Below are 20315 nucleotides of genomic sequence, written 5' to 3' on the forward strand. Positions count from 1 at the left end.
GATCATGAAGATTGTGTAGTTTTTGTGTCCCCTCTGTCTTCCTACCTCACGTCTTGAATCTCGGGACGAGATTCTTGTTTAGTGGGGGCGAGTTGTCACATCCCTGGTCCTGGTATGCAGTAGGCTAGCCCTTCATGTGTGCATCATGTTTAACTTTTCAAATGAACTTGAAATGGGGACTGATCAAACCCTAGCACCAGATCAAATCAAATAGGTTCCACATAAAATAATCTTCAATGAACCCAAAATGCCTTTGGAAATGTTCATGATTTTTGATGAAGGTGAAAGCCTTTGCCAAAAATGATGAGCATATTTCTTGGCCATTTATGGATTTTTGAATTAACTCATATTGTATTTTAATTGGGGCATTTAAATTCTTTAAATATTTTAAATGCTCTAATAATTCTGAAAATGGTTGAGGGCTGTTGGGAATAATCTAGTATGTGGCACAATTTATTTCAGGATTTTATAAAGTGATTTAGTATTTTACTAAATCCAAAAGAAAACAAAGACAGAAAATAGAAAACATTAATAAAAGGAGAGAGAGAGAGAGAGAAAGGTTTACCTGGACTTACCTGCAGCCCCACTAGCGCCCCATCTGGCCCAACACCGCAGCTGGCCGGCCCAGCCAACTGGCCCAGCCCACCACCGCAACCCCTCTGTCGTCTTCCTCCCAGCGCGAGTAGGCAGGGAGTGTGGTCGCCGCGCGCGCGCCAGCTCCTGCTTCCACCGCGACGCCCTGACTCTTCTGAGGACGCCACGGAGACGCCACGACACCCCTGGCCTCTCTCTCACTCTCCCTGGACCCTTCCCCTCCTCTGTTCTCTCTCTCGCACGCATCCGAGAGCGACCGCCGTCGCCGTTCGCTGCCACCGTGCCCAGAGCCACCCCCTCACCCTTCCGCCATGCCCAAAGGCTCCACCTAGACGCCATGGAGCCTCAGGAGAAAGCACGCGCCCGCGGGACGCCCGAAGTGACTCCATCATCTTCATCTTCGCCGTCGGCCGCCGGAGATCCCCCTTGCCGCCCCGACTACTCCGGACCGTCTCCGAGCTCGGCGACCCCCTCGTCCAACTCGCCATGAGCCTCTGCCCCCGTCCATCTCTCTCTTCATCCCCGTAGACCGCCGTAGCCACCGAACCACCTACGCCCGAACCCGCCGCCGCCCGCGCTCGTCACCGGCGTGGCCCCGGTGACCTAACGGCCCCGTATGTGCGTTCGTTCTGCTTGTCACATCGTGTAGAGGCTCTTGAGCACATTAGTTCGTGCGTTTGCATGCTGCAGCCACGTTCCCGTGCACCCCTGAGCTCCGGCCGCCGCCTGGCTCGACACCGGCGTTATCTCTGGCCACCCGCACACACACCGCCTGCACCACTCGACGCGCGAGTCCACCAGCAGCACGTAGCGCATCTCCGCCGTTGATTTGGTCGACGGAGGACCAAACCCGAAGCCCGCCGCCGCATCTGGCCTTGCCGGCGGCTAAACGCCGGCGGGTTGACCGCTTTGACCGGCGGGGTTTGACCCCATCTGCCCAGGGGTTTGACCCCTCTCTCTCAATGACGAGTGGGCCCAGGCCCCTGTTTAATTAGTGTTAGGTTTAGTTAGTGTTAGTTAACTAGTTAATTAGATGATCCACTGACACGTGGGCCCTGCACTGCTAACAGCTTAGTTAGGGCTAATTTAGCACTAATTATCTCAGTTAGTTAACTGAGTCACTGACCAGTGGGTCCCATAGGTCAGGTTTGACCTGGCCGACCCAGTTGACCTGCTGACGTCACCCCGACATCATGCTGACGCAGTTAATCTTTTTCTGTATTTATTCTTATTTAGGAAAATCCAGAAAATAGTCTAAACTTCAAAAATTCATATAAATTCAACCGTAACTCAGAATGAAATAATTTATATATGAAAAATGATCAGAAAAATCCAATCTATCCATCTGTACCATTTTCATGCATGTTAGAACAACTTGTGGCTGCTGTTTAGGACAAATCATATAAATGGCATTTGAATTTCACATATGGAGTTTGGATTTGAACTTAGGGTTCAAACCAACTTCATTTAACTTTGTGGCTAGTTGCATTAGCTCAAAACACCAGCATGTTGCCATGTCATGATCATGCATCATATTGTGCATTTGCATTGATTGTGTTTCTTTCTCAGTTGCCGGTAATTTCCCCCTCTCGATAGACGCGTTTCGACGATGAGTTCAATGACACCGATGAAGAGGTATACTATCTTCAGAAGTGCCAGGCAAGCAGAACCCCCTTGTTCATTCCGATACAATCCCACTCTCTCGCTCCTGCTCTATCTTACTGCATTAGGACAACAACGATACAACTATTACTTGCTGCGGTAGTTGAACCCCTTTATCCTCTGCATGACCTGTCATTGCCATAGTAAATAGATGAAACCCACTAGCATCAGTAGGAGTTGTTTGAGCACTGATGTGCCTACTCATTCATGCTTGTTTGTCATGCCTGCTATTGCTTAGAGTTGTGTCAGGTCTGATTCATCGGGGATGAATCGGAGGTGTGTGAACATGTCCTACTGTGTGTGAGCTAAGTGTGTGAACACAATTTGGTAAAGGTAGCGGTGAGAGGCCATGTAGGAGTACATGGTGGGTTGTCTCATTGCAGCCGTCCTCAGGAACCGAGTTCTGTGTTTGTGATCCATGAACAGCTACTACCACACATTGGGATCCTTAATTGACTCTCTCGACTTATTAACCAACCTGATCTCTGTCCAGGAGTTGCAACTAGTTTCTGGTGTTGGTAGGTAGTGTTAGTAGTCTACCAAGTGGCACCCGGTACAGGTGGGCTTGGGACAGACTAGGCACAGTGGCCCGGTGTACCAAGTGGCACCCAGATGGTGGACTTGGGAACCCTGCACACATCGTTTGGGGCCGTGAGCGACACCCCGGCCGGATCTCCTTGCGGATGGAACCCGAATAGGCGATAAACCTGGACTAGAGACTTGTGTGGTTAGTCAGGTCGTGGCCGACTCCCTCGCTAGGCTTCCGCTTGAAGGTTGCCGAGATACATGACGTGTACATGGCAGTAAGTGGCGAGAGCGTGTGTGAAGAAGTACACCCCTGCAGGGTTAATATGATCTATTCGAATAGCCGTGTCCGCGGTAAAGGACTTCTGGGTTGCCTGTACAGTTCATAGACAAGTGAAAGTGGATACTCTAAAATACGCAAGATAAGCGTGAGTGCTATGGATGGCGTTCTTGTAGGGAGACGGGAGCAGATCCATAGTGGTGTATTGATATGGTGAATATGTGGACTCGTGTGCGCCACCTCAAAAGAGTTACTTGCAGTTGTAGTTCAGGATAGCCACCGAGTCAAAGCTGGCTTGCTGCAGTTAAACCCCACCATCCCCTTTGTTGATAATGATGCATATGTAGATAGTTCTGATGTAAGTCTTGCTGGGTACATTTGTACTCACGTTTGCCTATTTTATGTTTTTGCAGAGAGACTTCAGTCTCGCTAGTAGTTTCGCTTGGACTTCGACATTTAGCTTGTTACCTCAGCTACGATCTTGTGCCCTCGGCAGGATCTAGTAGATAGTCAGGCTTCTCAGCCTTTTTCATTTATAGTTGTCTGTACTCAGACATGTTAAGCTTCCGCTTGTGCTTTGACTTGTATGCTCTGAATGCTGGGTCGAGAGACCCATGTCTGTAATATCTCGCTCGTCGGAGCCTATTGAATAAAATACTTATGTTGTAGAGTCATGTTGTGATGCCATGTTGTATTTGCACATATCGAGCATATTGTGTGTATGTTATTGAAATGCTTGGTATGTGTGGGATCTGACTATCTAGTTGTTTATCCTTAGTCGCCTCTCTTACCGGGAAATGTCTCCTAGTACTTCCACTGAGCCATGGTAGCTTGCTACTTCTCTGGAACACTTAGGCTGGCCGGCATGTGTCCTTCTTCGTTCCTATGTCTGGCCCTTCGGGGAAATGTCACGCGATGAATACCGGAGTCCTGTTAGCCCGCTACAGCCCGGTTCACCAGAGTCCTGCTAGCCTAGTGCTATAGCCTGGATTCACTCGCTGATGACCGACACGTTCGATGCTGGGTCATGGATGCCTATCCTTGTAAGTTTGTGCCACTTTGGGTTTACGACTAGCCATGTCAGCCCGGGCTCCTTATCATATGGATGATAGCGACACTATCATATACATGTGCCAAAAGGCGCAAACGGTCCCGGGCAAAGGTAAGGCGACACCCGTGGGGATACCGTGCGTGAGGTCGCAAAGTGATATGAGGTGTTACATGCTAGATCGATGTGGCATTGAGTCGGGGTCCTGACAAGCCGCTGACAAGTCATATATGGGTTTGACACAATGACTTCAAATTGCTTTGCCATATGCTCTTCCAATACGGAGTTTGGCATTTTTGGAGGCTCTTCCATTCCACAGTACCTGCCGGCTCTGATAATCATACCATTCATCTTTCCTAATTAAATGTGTGTTCAACCTCAGTACCCTCAGCACCTTTGCTCTGGCAGGAAAGAACCTGGCGAGTGTAATCTTTGGTAAGGTCCCCCGGTAGGAGTTCAAAGTAATATTTGATAGATGCAGATGCAAGCACTCGATGCGATTGTCGTTATAAACATTAGCCACCTCCGGGCCTTTTATTATCTGCAAAAGAAGAGAACGTGTTAGTGCCTACATGCAGTTTTGAACACTGCTACACGCCCATTTGGTTTGCAGGATTTGTAAAATGCACCAACGTACCATCTTCGATCTGGCATGATTAACATGGGCATTTGATTACAATCTAGAAACTTGTAGCCTTCTTCACAAGAGGTTGGATTGAATGAAAAATTCCCTAAGAAAACTAGTATAGATGAATCCAAAGGAGAAATGCTTATGGACGATTGTAACCATATGAATGAAGCAACCAATATGGGGTTTGGGTGTATGTCCTAAAATCCTCCAAAATTCCTTTAGAAATCATAGTACATTGTCATTGTAAACGTGGGAAAAGGTGCAAAAAATTGAACTCCCTTATGGTTAACATTTAACAGGAAAGGAACATCACCTTGATATACAACTTCTTCAGGCACGGAAAGCATCTCAGGCAACTAACAACTTGGTCCAGGTTGGGGCCGACAGATTCTAGTGCCAACACCTTCACTGTGCCCAGAGTCTAGGTGAAGCTTCACCGGATGACAGATGATGACCCACAAGTGTAGGGGATCTATCATAGTCCTTTCGGTAAGTAAGAGGGTCGAACCCAACGAGGAGCAGAAGGAAATGACAAGAGGTCTTCAGTAAGGTATTCTCTACAAGCATTGAAATTATTGGTAACAGATAGTTTTGTGATAAGGTAATTGGTAACGGGTAACAAGCAATGAAAGTAAATAAGGTGCATCAAGGTGGCCCAATCCTTTTTGTAGCAAAGGACAAGCCTGGACAAGTTCTTATATAGAGAAAAGCGCTCCCAAGGACACATGGGAATTATCGTCAAGCTAGTTTTCATCACGCTCATATGATTCACGTTCGTTACTTTGATAATTTGATATGTGGGTGGACCGGTGCTTGGGTACTGCCCTTTCTTGGACAAGCATCCCACTTATGATTAACCCCTATTGCAAGCATCCTCAACTACAAAAGAAGTATTAAGGTAAACCTAACCATAGCATGAAACATATGGATCCTAATCAGCCCCTTACGAAGCAACGCATAAACTAGGGTTTAAGCTTCTGTCACTCTAGCAACCCATCATCTACTTATTAATTCCCAATGCCTTCCTCCAGGCCCAAATAATGGTGAAGTGTCATGTAGTCGACGTTCACATAATACCACTAGAGGCGAGACAACATACATCTCATCAAAATATCGAACGAATACCAAATTCACATGACTACTTATAGCAAGACTTCTCCCATGTCCTTAGGAACAAACATAAGTACTCACAAAGCATATGCATGTTCATAATCAGAGGGGTATTAATATGCATTAAGGATCTGAACATATGATCTTCCATCGAATAAGCCAACTAGCATCAACTACAAGGAGTAATCAACACTACTAGCAACCCACAGGTACCAATCTGAGGTTTTGGTACAAAGATTGGATATAAGAGATGAACTAGGGTTTGAGAGGAGATGGTGCTGGTGAAGATGTTGATGGAGATTGACCCCCTCCCAATGAGAGGATCGTTGGTGATGACGATGGTGATGATTTCCCCCTCTAGGAGGGAAGTTTCCCCATCAGAACAGCTCCGCGAGAGCCCTAGATTGGTTCTGTCAAGGTTCCGCCTCGTGGTGGCGGAGTCTCGTCCCGAAAGCTTGCTTATGATTTTTCCAAGGTAAAAGACTTCATATAGCAGAAGATGGTCACCGGAGGGCTTCCAGGGGGCCCACGAGGCAGGGGGCGCGCCCAGGGGGTAGGGCGCGCCCCCACCCTCGTGGATGGTGGGTGGCCCCCCTCTAGAACTTCTTCCGCTCAATATTTTTTATTAATTCAAAAAATGACTTTCGTGGAGTTTTAGGAATTTTGGAGGTTTGCAGAATAGGTCTCTAATATTTGCTCCTTTTCCAGCCCAGAATCCCAGCTGCCAGCATTCTCCCTCTTCATGTAAACCTTGTAAAATAAGAGAGAATAGCCATAAGTATTGTGACATAACGTGTAATAACAACCCATAATGCAATAAATATCGATATAAAAGCATGATGCAAAATGGACGTTGAGGGAGTCCTGGACTAGGGGGTGTCCGGATAGCTGAACTATCATCTTTGGCCGGACTCCAACACTATGAAGATACAAGATTAAGGACTCCATCCCGTGTCCGGATGGGACTTTCCTTGGCATGGAAGGCAAGCTTGGCGATACGGATATGTAGATCTCCTACCATTGTAACCGACTCTGTGTAACCCTATCCCTCTCCGGTGCCTATATAAACCGGAGGGTTTTAGTCTATAGGACGAACAACAATCATACCATAGGCTAGCTTCTAGGGTTTAGCCTCCTTGATCTCGTGGTAGATCTACTCTTGTACTACCCATATCATCAATATTAATCAAGCAGGAGTAGGGTTTTACCTCCACCGAGAGGGCCCGAACCTGGGTAAAAACATCGTGCCCCTTGTCTCCTGTTACCATCTGCCTAGACGCACAGTTCTGGACCCCCTACCCGAGATCCGCCGGTTTTGACACCGACATTGGTGCTTTCATTGAGAGTTCCTCTGTGTCGTCACCTATAGGCCCGATCGATCCTTCGATCATCAACAACGACACGGTCCAGGGTGAGACTTTCCTCCTCGGACAGATCTTCGTATTCGGCGGCTTTGCACTGCGGGCCAACTCACTTGGCCATCTGGAGCAGATTGAAAGCTACGCCCCTGGCCATCAGGTCAGATTTGGAAGTTTGAACTATACGACTGACGTCCGCGGAGACTTGATCTTCGACGGGTTCGAGCCACAGCCAAGCGCGCCGCACTGTCACGATGGGCATGATCTAGCTCTGCCGCCGGACAGTGCCTTGGAGGCTGCACAAGTGTCCGCTCTGACCCTTAGCTCGGAGCCGACTGCGCCGATCGAGGACGGGTGGCTGGACACCGCCTTGGGGGCTGCTACCTCTACGGTGATAGAGCCGAATACCAACCCAGACCTTTGTGAAGCTCGTGACTCCAAGGTGCCGGACTCCTCTCCGGACTCCGAACCTTCCGCGCCCCTGCCAATCGAATCCGATTGGGCGCCGATCATGGAGTTCACCGCTGCGGACATTTTTCAGCACTCGCCCTTTGGCGACATCCTGAATTCACTAAAGTCTCTCTCTTTATCAAGAGAGCCCTGGACGGACTATGGTCAGGAAGGTTGGGACACGGATGATGAAGAAATTCAACACCAACCCACCACCCACTTTGTAGCCACTGTCGATGATTTAACCGACATGCTCGACTTCGACTCCGAAGACATCAACGGTATGGACGACGATGCAGGAGACGACCAAGACCCAGCGCCTACAGGGCACTGGAAGGCCACCTCGTCATATGACATATACATGGTGGACATCCCAAAGGATGGGAATGGCGATGGAACAATGGAGTACGACCCCTCCAAGAAACAGCCTAAGCGCCGGCGTCAGCGGCGCCGCTCTAAATCCCGCCACAGCAAAAACGGTGATTCCGGCACGGGAGACAATAACACCCCGGACAGTGCCGAAGACAACCCCCTCCAGCAGGATTCAGCGCAGGAGGATGGAGAATCCAGCCCTCATGAGAGAGCGGCAGACAGAGAGGTAGAGGACGATAATTATATGCCTCCCTCCGAAGATGAGGCAAGCCTCGGCGACGACGAATTTGTCGTGCCTGAGGATCTCGTCGAACAAGAGCGTTTCAAATGCAGGCTTATGGCCACGGCAAGCAGCCTCAAGAAAAAGCAGCAACAACTTAGAGCTGACCAAGACTTGCTAGCCGACAGATGGACTGAAGTCCTTGCGGCCGAAGAGTATGAACTCGAACGCCCCTCCAAGAGCTACCCAAAACGCAGGCTGCTACCCCGATTAGAGGAGGAAGCACCTAAACCTACATCACCAGCGCACAATACGGCCGACCGACCACCTCGTGGCCACGACAGAGAGGCCTCTAGGCCCTCCACTAAAGCCGCACCCCGGCGTCGCTCGAAAAGTACAAAGCCACGGGGGAATGCGCCAGACCTGCAAAACATATTGGAGGACAAGGCAAGACAAACACGATCGATCTACGGATCATGTGGGCGCCCCACGATACGTGATGACAATCGTCACACCGGATACAGCAATTCCGGCCGGGCCGAACACAGTGGACAAAGCTTGTTTGAGCTGCGTCGTGATATAGCCCAATACAGAGGCGCCGCACACCCACTATGCTTCACAGACGAAGTAATGGATCATCAAATCCTTGAGGGTTTCAAACCCGTAAACATTGAATCATACGACGGCACAACAGATCCTGCGGTTTGGATCGAGGATTATCTTCTTCACATCCACATGGCCCGCGGTGATGATCTACATGCCATCAAATACCTCCCACTCAAGCTTAAAGGACCAGCTCGGCATTGGCTTAATAGCTTGCCAGCATAATCAATTGGGTATTGGGAAGACCTGGAAGCTGCATTCCTTGATAACTTCCAGGGCACATATGTGCGACCACCAGACACCGATGACCTAAGCCACATAATTCAGCAGCCAGACGAATCAGCCAGACAATTCTAGACACGGTTCTTAACCAAGAAAAATCAAATCGTCGACTGTCCGGATGCAGAGGCCCTTGCAGCCTTCAAACATAACATCCACGACGAGTGGCTTTCCCGGCACCTAGGACAGGAAAAGCCGAAATCCATGGCAGCCCTCACATCACTCATGACCCGCTTCTGCGCGGGAGAGGACAGCTGGCTAGCTCGCAGTAATTACCTGACCAAAAACCCTGGTAGTTTGGATACCAAGGACAGCAACGGCAGGTCGCGTCGCAATAAGCACAAGCGCCGCATTAACGGCGACAATACTGAGGATACGACAGTCAATGCCGGATTCAGAGGCTCTAAACCCGGTCAACGGAAGAAGCCATTCAAAAGAAATACTCCGGGCCCGTCCAATTTTGACCGAATACTCGATCGCTCATGCCAGATACACGGCACCCCCGAAAACCCAGCCAATCACACCAACAGGGATTGTTGGGTGTTCAAGCAGGCAGGCAAGTTAATTGCCAAACACAGTGACAAGGGGCTGCATAGCGATGACGAGGAGGAGACCCGGCCGCCGAACAATATAGGACAGAAGGGTTTCCCCCCAAAGTGCGGACGGTGAACATGATATACGCAACCCACATACCCAAAAGGGAGCGGAAGCGTGCACTCAGGGACGTATATGCGATGGAGCCAGTCGCCCCAAAGTCCAATCCGTGGTCCTCCTAGCCGATCACTTTTGATCGAAGGGATCACCCCACTAGCATCCGCCATGGCGGATTCGCCGCATTGGTTCTAGACCCAATCGTCGATGGATTTCACCTCACTAGAGTCCTGATGGACGGCGGCAGTAGCCTGAACCTGCTTTATCAGGATACAGTGCGCAAGATGGGCATAGACCCCTCAAGGATTAAACCCACAAAGACGACCTTCAAAGGCATCATACCAGGTGTAGAGGCCAACTGTACAGGCTCAGTCACACTTGAAGTGGTCTTCGGATCCCCGGATAACTTCCGAAGCGAAGAGTTAATCTTCGACATAGTCCCGCTCGGTAGCGGCTATCATGCACTGCTCGGACGAACCGCATTTGCAAAGTTCAATGCGGTGCCACACTACGCATACCTCAAGATCAAGATGCCAGGCCCTCGAGGAGTCATTACGGTCAACGAAAACACCGAACGCTCTCTCCGAACGGAGGAGCATACAGCGGCTCTCGCGGAGGAAGTGCAAAGCAGCCTCTTAAGGCAATTCTTGAGTCCGGCTGTTAAGCGGCCGGACACCATCAAGCGCGCCCGGAGTAACCTACAACAAGACCACCTGGCATGTTCTGAGCACGCGTAGCAATGCGGCCCCAACCCCAGCCCTCGCGAAATCGCGAGACCAGTACCACACGTACATAACTACGCTCTGGAGATACCATGGGCACAGGGGGAGGGGCACAACCACGGCATGCCCAGAGTGCGGCTCAACCACACCAGGGGCTTCCAATTGTGTCATTCTTTTTTTCTTATTCTCAGGACTTCGTTTTCCAGAAGCCCTGTCCGGCAGTAGACTTGCCGAACTCACGATGCAACAGCCAGGGAAGCAGAAAAGGTACGTCGAGTATCCAGGTGGTCTCTATCACGAGCAGTATACCTGTTTTACATACCATCCCGCAGCCTACCCCTGAAGGGGGACATGTTAAATAGTCCCATCCCTTGCTTATCGCACTATTTGTATCGTTTTGCTTTCATTGCAGTATTTTTTGAGTAAACAATGCATCGCTTTTGGCCTATTATTGCATTCCTTTTTTTCTATATATGTTCACTTATGACATGTTGCACCCGTACGCTTTGGTACGGCCAAATACACCAGGGGCTTAAGTTCCCCAAAATATGGTGTGATAAGTCCGAACACTTTCACAAGTGCGGCACCCCGAACTTATAGCACTATATGCATCGGCTCCGAATCATGTCTTGGGCCAATAGTTGGGTTTGCCCGGCTCCCATGTTTTGGTACCTTATGTTCCGTTATATCGGCTAAGGTAGTGCTAGGAGAACCACTACGATTGTGCCCCAGTTGAGCTGGGTTGAGCACCTTAGTGGAGAAAGCTAAAATTGACCGTTATGATAGGGCGAGAGCCGGTCGCTATTCGAGAGGTTTTTTGAGTCCCTAAAGACTTATGCCGCTTAGAGCGAGGAGCCGGCTTTGTCCGGCCCAGGCGTGGATAGCGCCCCGAATTCGGTCTTCCGAACACTAGGGGCTTCGCCGAAATTTAAAATTATAGAATTCTATGGCTAAGTGGGAGTGTTCAAGCATTATAAGTTCGGTTGCCTCGTTCGTTGTGTTGAGCGCCTCCCTCGAAGGACCCAAGAATGGGAACAAGAGCGCTCAAGTTTATCCCGAACACCCCAGCACTCGTGGCATGGGCGCTGAAGCCAACGACTTGCCATCTCTCAGATTTGATAAACGGCCGCACAGAAGGTAATATTTTAAATTAACAAGCGTTGCTTAGCGCATATGAACAAAGTTTTCAGCGCACAGGATAATAAAATGTGAGTCTACTCAAAAATTACATCTTTGGAGCATTCACCCGCTATAAGGCGGGCACCCTTCAGGACACCCTTATAGTACATCTCAGGCGTGCGATACTCCTTGCCCAGCGGTGGCGCGTCCGTCACAAGCTTCTCGGCGTCCATCTTGCCACAGTGCACTTTAGCGCGGGCAAGGGCCCGACGGGCACCTTCAATGCAGACAGAGTGCTTGATGACTTCAATCCATGGACAGGCGTCCACCAGCCGCCGCACCAGACCGAAGTAGCTCCCAAACATGGCTTCTTTAGGCCATAGCCGAACTATGAGGCCCTTCATGGCCTGTTCGGCCACCTTGTGGAGCTCGACCAGCTGCTTCAGCTGGTCGCTCAGGGGCACCGGATGTCCGGCGTCAGCATACTGAGACCAGAATACCTTCTCCATCGAGCTCCCCTCCTCGGCTCGGTAGAACGCGGCAGCATCGCACACACTACGGGGCAGATCTGCGAACGCTCCTGGAGAGCTCTGAATTCGGGGAAGTAATAGATAATTCACTTTTACATGCTTGCTTTGCATGAAGAATGGCTTACCCGCCGCTATCTTTTTTACCGCCTCAATTTCCAGGAGGGCTTTTTGGGCTTCGGCCTTAGCGGCTTTGGCACTTTCAAGAGCCGAGGAAAGCTCGGACTCTCGAGTCTTCGAGTCACGCTCCAAACTCTCGTGTCTTTCCACGAGAGCCTTGAGCTCTTGCCGCACCTCCGCCACCCGCGCCTCCTGCTTCTCTCGCTCGGCGCGCTCCGTGGCCGCCCCTTTTTCGGCCCTGGACACCGCCTCCTTCAGGGTTGCCACCTCGTTCGTGGCCCCTGCAATACTCACGTTATTCCTGTCATTTTTTGCAACCAAATCCTTTTCTATAAGGTATTACTTTAATAAGGTATTACTTACCTTCCTTGTCCTCGAGTTGCTTCTTGGCATGGCCGAGCTTGTTCTCGGACCGCTCGAGGCTCTTCTTCAATGCATTGACCTCCGCAGTCAGTGCGGCAGAGGTCAGCAGCGCAGCCTGCATTCCCATATTGACATACTTATGTTAGACTCCTGCGTATATCTTTTTAGATCCTCAGTTCGGCTTTTCTTTCTGAACACCAAACTAAGCATCAGGGGCTACTGTCTATGTGGTACTATTATATCTTAAAAACTTACCTCAAAGCCTCTTAGAAGGCTGGCACAGGCTTCAGTCAGCCCGCTCTTGGCGGACTGAACTTTCTGGATCACCGCACTCATAACAGTGCGGTGCTCCTCGTCGATGGAAGCGCCGTTGAGCGCCTCCAGCAAATTATCCGGTGCCTCTGGTTGGACGGAGGTCACCGGCGTTGCAGTCTCGCCCTTCTTACGAAGGAGCCGCCCGCCGGACTCCAGAACCACTAAAGGTTCCGGTACGGAGTCCGGCCCAGGGCCGAACTCAGAACCCTTTGGGGGTTGACCCCCCTCGTGCCCCTAGTCCGGGAGGTTGCCCTGCGGCACCTCCGGTTCCTCCTCCTCCTGGTTGGGCCCCTTCTGGGACCCCACCTCAGCGTCGTCTGCGTCACGGGGGGAGGAGGCGGTCGGAAGTGAAGTACTATTCACATCCGACGAATCCAGGGAGCCGCTCGATGAAGCGGGGAGATCATCCTTGGGTGGGCTACATGGTTGTATTCGGCGTTAGAAGACACTATGCGATGAAAGAAAAATCCTGAGTTATTCTGGAATCCGGACACTTAGGATCTCGCCAGGGGCTTGGCCCTCGATGGCCACTCCTCTTCGCCGTCGTCGGTGTTGGTGGAACAGTCCCGAGGAAGGGTCCTTCCCTTCTTGGACCCTTCGGCCTCCTCCGTTGGGGAAGCCTTCCTTTTATTCTCTCCCCCCGCTGGGGGAGAGGCCTCTTTTTTCTCCTCGTCGTCTTCACGGGAGGAGTCCACCTCGGAGTCATCGGACGATGAGTCCGATAACACCTGGGGCCGGGAACTCCTCCGAGTTCCCATGGCCTTCTTCTTGGCCTTCTTATCCAGCACCACGTAAGGCGCCGGAGCCAGCAGCCCCGTTAATTGGGCATCCGCTAGGTCTTCTGGCAAGGGAGCCGGACAATTAACCTGCCCGGACGTCTCCCGCCAGGCCTGTCAAAGGTAAGGGAATTTAGATCCCGCATAGAGTCAAACTATGAAAAACAAGTGTCCCGTAAAGGGTAAAATAGCTTACCTCGCCGGCTTGACGCTGCAAGCTGAATCCACGATATTCGGTAGCGGATGCGGGAGCCTCGGCGCCCTTGAACAACACCTTCCGGGCATCTTCGTACGTAGTGTCGAAGAGCCTGCTCAAAGTCGGGTGCTGTGCCGGATCAAACTCCACAAGTTGAAAGCCCGTTGTTGGCACGGGAGAATCCGGCGGATGAGCATGACCTGGACTACGTTGACAAGCTTGAGCTTCTTGTTCACCAAAGTTTGGATGCAGTATTGGAGTCTGGTCCGCTCCTCCGAATCACCCCATGATAGGCCCTTCTCTTTCCAGGAGGTGAGCCATGTGGGGATGCCAGATCTGAATTCGGGGGCCGCTACCCATTCAGGGTCACGCGTCTCGGTGATGTAGAACCACCCCGATTGCCACCCCTTTATGGTCTCCACAAAGGAGCCCTCGATCCATAGTACGTTGGGCATCTTGCCCACCATGGCACCTCCGCACTCCGCTTGGCGGCCGCCCACTACCTTCGGCTTGACATTGAAGGTCTTTAGCCATAAGCCGAAGTGGGGCTGGATGCAGAGGAAGGCCTCGCACACGACGATAAACGCCGAGATGTTGAGGATGAAATTCGGGGCCAGATCGTGGAAATCCAGGCCGTAGTAGAACATGAGCCCCCGGACAAATGGGTGGAGTGGGAAGCCCAGTCCACGGAGGAAATGGGGAAGGAACACCACCCTCTCATGGGGCCTGGGGGTGGGGACGAGCTACCCCTCGTCTGGAAGCCGGTGCGCAATGTTGTTGTGCAGGTATCCGGCTTTCCTCAACCTTTTGATGTGCCCCTCTGTGACGGAGGAGGCCATCCACTTGCCTCCCGCTCCGGACATGGCTGGAGAAGGTCGAGGCGAGATGTGCGGACTTGGGCGTTAGAGCTCGAGTGCGCGGAGATGGATAAGCAAAGAAGGAAGAAGGCGTAGGTAAAAAGGTGGATCCTATCCCCTTATATGGACGGACGAAACTATGCGTCCCCACCAGCCTGGTAAAACTCGCTTATCTCCCAAGCGCCGTAATCAAAGGCACAGTTGGGTTACCCACGCCCGTATTGATGAGAATCCCAGAATAAGGGGACACGATCTCTGCTTTGACAAGACGTGCCAAGGAAACCGCTTCGCTAAACGTGCTAAGGTGGAACAATAAAAACAACTCGAATAAAGGCTTGCCCATGGTGTGATGTCACGCCACGAAATACGTCAGCAGATTGAACTTGTGTAAATATTATTCTCTCTACGATGGTATGTGGAACTTATTTTTGCAGAGCCGGACACTATCCTGGTGTTCAAAATCTTCTATGAATTATTCGGAGGAGGAACCCACCTTGCAACGCCAAAGACAATATGCGCGCCGGACTCGTCGTCATTGAACCCTGGTTCAGGGGCTACTAAGGGAGTCCTGGACTAGGGGGTGTCCGGATAGCCGAACTATCATCTTTGGCCGGACTCCAAGACTATGAAGATACAAGATTGAAGACTCCGTCCCGTGTCCGGATGGGACTTTCCTTAGCGTGGAAGGCAAGCTTGGCGATACGGATATGTAGATCTCCTACCATTGTAACCGACTCTGTGTAACCCTATCCCTCTCCGGTGCCTATATAAACCGGAGGGTTTTAGTCCATAGGACGAACAACAATCATACCATAGGCTAGCTTCTAGGGTTTAGCCTCCTTGATCTCGTGGTAGATCTACTCTTGTACTACCCATATCATCAATATTAATCAAGCAGGAGTAGGGTTTTACCTCCACCGAGAGGGCCCGAACCTGGGTAAAAACATCGTGCCCCTTGTCTCCTGTTACCATCCGCCTAGACGCACAGTTCGGGACCCCCTACCCGAGATCCGCCGGTTTTGACACCGACAGACGTATCAACAGACGAACATACATCTTCAAAACTAGAAATAACGTTGATATCAATGAGTATAAGGCGACTGTTGTACCTGAAAGTTGTAGTATTTGACAGACGAGTAGCCCACCACTTTCAATTTCAGCGCAAAAATGACATTGATTCTTGTTGGACCTTGTTGATCAACTACAAGTAATCTCTCAAGTGAAGGTGTGTCCTGGATGACCATATTGTGGTCCACCTTTTGTGATTTCTCGTTGCAGCACCAGCAACACACATAATAGTCCGGAGAGTCCTGTAGGTGATGTGCATCGTACTCGACCAATTCATTGCCTGAAGACGAAGGAACTCGAGTGCAGTACAGCCGCGGAGTAGGCGCTCCATGTCATCCTTTGGGATGAGGATGGCGATGAGCTCGAGGTGCTTCAGTCGTGGTAGAAAAAGAGCGAGCGCGTCATTAAGGGGGGGTGGCAGTTCATGAACTTGGCGAGGCGCAACGTGGGCGCGAAGCGGAGTGCGGACGTTGGCAGAAAGCGCTCATCAAGCTTCTCGAGCTTGGCTATCGCGAGGGATCAGAACCACTCGTCAAGCTTGGCTCGGTCCTTGCCATTGGAACGGAACTTGCCCGTAATAAGGCCTTTGATTGGGCCATGGTGACTACCGAGGATCTGGGAGAACGCATCCAAGCTTTGGTGATAGCCATGGCAGAGATTGTGGGCGTCGAGGAGGTCGATAGGGGTGAGGAGCCATAGGGGGCGCCACCGCCGGGAAAGGGCGGTTGTCCTGACCTAATATTTGATTGGGAGGAGGGATATGATGACTATCAACATATCTTCGGGGAGGTTGTTGATGAAGTCTAGGCCTGCTGGAGTTGCTTGCGGTTCTTTCTCGACCTACCTCCGCTTGTTGGCAGCCTCGTTCTCCACCTCGTCGGCGGTGATGGAAACCTCTATCTCCATATTCATGCCGTGCTTCGGTGCTTCAGCAGCCCCGGCGTTGCCACTCCCTCCAATGGGGCACTTCGATGGCATCCTCGTACACTGACGGATTTGAGGACTCAGAGCGGCATCGAGGATGCGGGCGGAGAGAGAGGAATTGTGTGTGTGGCGAGGATGGGGGGGTGCGGCCGCTCGGCGCCGCCATTAATATAGACCAGTGGGAGCAAGGTGGGCAGCGGTCCAAGGTTGTCTCGCTCCCGGTGTGAACGACTGCTTAATCTCTAGTATGAATGAAATCTATGCTTAATTACTGAATTTTAGTTGAAAAAATAGATAGTGCTATTGATTTTTAGCTGCATATTTTGAGAAATCGTAGTGTCTCTTGGCTTAGCACCGAAGTCTGGCTTTAATTTGCATACCGTAATCTGAACCGTTTGTGTTGAAGAGATGCACAGATCCTGCGTTGAACAGCTGAGCCTGCGCACCGGACTGCGCTTGCACGCCTCCCATTTAGTCAAGCGGCTATCCACACGGCACTTCCTATAGCCATTAGAACCAAGACACGTGGCGTCACGTGAATGGTTAACAGAACGCACACGGTTTGAATTATACAAATGTTTGAGATATTAAAGTGGTAGCTATTTTTTCAAAATGCCTTTGTTGGCTGTCGTTATTCGAGTGCGCCTTCTCTCAAAATGGACACAAAAAATACCACAACATGTTGGGTGCCATTCCATGATAGCATGCCAAGTTTCATGAATTTCAGACGAGTTTTGGATTGACTAGAATTTAAATACCAGGTATCTCAACGTTTTGCCGGCAATCAACGGTGCCCTGGTGTTTGAAATTCATTCCCATTTCTTGCATGGGACCTAAGCATGCACCCAAGGACACATATTTTATTTTTCAACCAATTTATATGCACTGGAGCATGTGCATATAGTTCAAATTTGAATTATGCACATAAATGCATTGAAAATTCAGTTAATGCATAAAAATGTCCAAACGAACCCCGAAAAATCACAAAAATTGACACAACACTCCTGTTGTTCTATGTTGACACGAGAAAAAAATTTGAAAGCAATAAGAGGCAATGGATATCGTTTCGTCCCCAAAGGTGGGACGTTCCCTATGGAACCATCATGCTTGTTGTGAGAAGCTTATACCCAAACCTGCCACAAATGGGACAAATTTTTTTACCACGACATGTTGATGCCACTCCATGATAGCATGCCAAGTTTCATGAATTTCAGATGAGTTTTGGATTTACTAGAATTTAAATACGAGGTATCTCAATGTTTTGCTGGTAATCAACGGTGCCCTCGTGTTTGAAATTCATTCCCATTTCTTGCATGGGACCTAAGCATGCACCCAAGGACACCCATTTGATTTTTCAACCAATTTATATGCACTTGAGCAAGTGCATGTAGTTAAAATTTGAATTATGCACATAAATACATTGAAAACTCAGTTAATGCATAAAAATGTCCAAACGAACCCCGAAAAATCACAAAAATTGACACAACACTCGTGTTGTTCTATGTTGACATGAGAATTTTTTTGAAAGAAATAAGAGGCAATGGATATCGTTTCGTCCCCAAAGGTGGGATGTTCCCTATTGAAACCATCATGCTTGTTGTGAGAAGCTCTGGTTTGTGAGAAGCATATACCCAAACCTGCCGCAAATGGGACAAAAAATTTACCACGACATGTTGATGCCGCTCCATGATAGCATGCCAAGTTTCATGAATTTCAGCTGAGTTTTGGATTTACTAGAATTTAAATACCAGGCATCTCAATGTTTGCGGCCAAGTGATGGTGTTAGGGTGTTTGACATTCTTTCCCATTTCTTGCATGGGACCTAAGCATGCACCCAAGGACAAAGATTTGATTTTTTCTACCAATTTATATGCATTGGAGCATGTGCATGTAGTTCAAATTTGAATTATGCACATAAATGCATTGAAAACTCACTTAATGCATAAAACTGTCCAAATGAACCCTGAATAATCCAATTCTTTTATGACACACATATAGTTGCATGTTCACTGCAGATAAAAGGTCTAGAAATTCAAACACCATCCATGGCTGCTGTGACCCCATTATGTAATTCAAATCAAGACAAAAAATCAAGTAGATCCCACATAGTTTATTATAACCAATCATGTGAGATGCAGCACAAAATATCTTGGAGCACCGTCGGAGTATAGTATGCCACCTTGCTTACGTGAGAAGGTGCGACGGCTACAGTCCACAGCCCGCTCTGAATAAGGGACCATGTCTGATGACACTTTGCGCGCCAGTTTTTTTGCTGAAGCGATTCCAAATTTTCGGCTTCCGTGGAAATATCTACCTCCCCGCTCCCTCCCCTTACAAAAAGCCAAATTTCCACTATTTCCGGCTTCCTTTCCAAGTTGAAACCTTCACTCCTTGCTTGCTGCGCGGCCTCCTTGCCGGCGACCCTCCTTCACGCTGCTAGGCCTCGCCTATCTAGGCAGGTAATCCACACCCGACCCCCATCCTCCTCCTACTTCCACATCCCACATGCCCCGACCGCCGATGCGAGCGCGACACCTTCCACCCAAATCACCAACCCCTCCACCGAATAAGCGCCTCCCTAAGCCATGGTGCACACAGTATAGCTAGGATCTCAAGGAGCATTTGGCAGCGGAGAAGCAAATCGCGTCCGCACGCGCGGATGAGGTCACGATGGCTGCCAGTCATGCTGACCCCCAGATCTTGGAGGAGCACCTCGCCATCGAGGCCACCGTTGATGCCTCGCGCGCCGACGCCGTGACGTGGTTAGCTACTTTAAACGACAGTTCGTGGCGTTTTCTCGAGGCCACCGTCGGTGCCTTCGATGAAGACTACGAGGTGTTTTCTCAGCATGCACGTGCTTACCTCATTTCGAGAGCCAGCAGGTTGGTGCCCGGAGTGGCTCAGGCAACTCACCACTACAATGAGGGCACCCATGATGCGGAGGCCTTGCCCTCTTCCATGTCCAAGGAGCCAATCATCATTGATATCTCCGACAATGAGGAGTAGCTTGTCTTATTAGCTCACTATAAGGACCCATGTTCAGTTTGCTAGCTACTGCCTTTCCTTAACAAATTCTAATGAATTGTGCTATCTACTTTTACCATGCAATCTTCTGCTATAGGTTCTATATGTCGTGCAATGTGGTGTTCAGTTAACTGCTTGGTTCAATTCTGCAAATGTGATGTTCAATTCTTCAGGGTGCAATATTTCCAAGTTGTTAAGCATGCTTGGTTTTGTTAACTGTCTGGTCTTCTATTACGAGTATGTTATATTGTGCAATGTGGTGCTTAGTTAACGTTTGGTTCATTTGTTGTGGTGTTTACTTAACTGCTTGGTTCAATTCTGCAATGCGATATTCAATTGTTGTGGTTGCATTCTGTTATTGTATACCATGTGAGGAATAAATCAAATTTGGCTGTACTAAATACATGAGAAACAAATACAATTGCTATATTTCCAAGTTGTTAAGCATGCTTGGTTTGGTTAACTGTCTGATCTTCTATTAGGACTATTTTATATTGTGCAATGTGGTGCTCAGTTAACGT

Source organism: Triticum dicoccoides, chromosome 7B, assembly GCF_002162155.2.
Source record: "Triticum dicoccoides isolate Atlit2015 ecotype Zavitan chromosome 7B, WEW_v2.0, whole genome shotgun sequence".
NCBI classification, from domain to species: Eukaryota; Viridiplantae; Streptophyta; class Magnoliopsida; order Poales; family Poaceae; genus Triticum; species Triticum dicoccoides.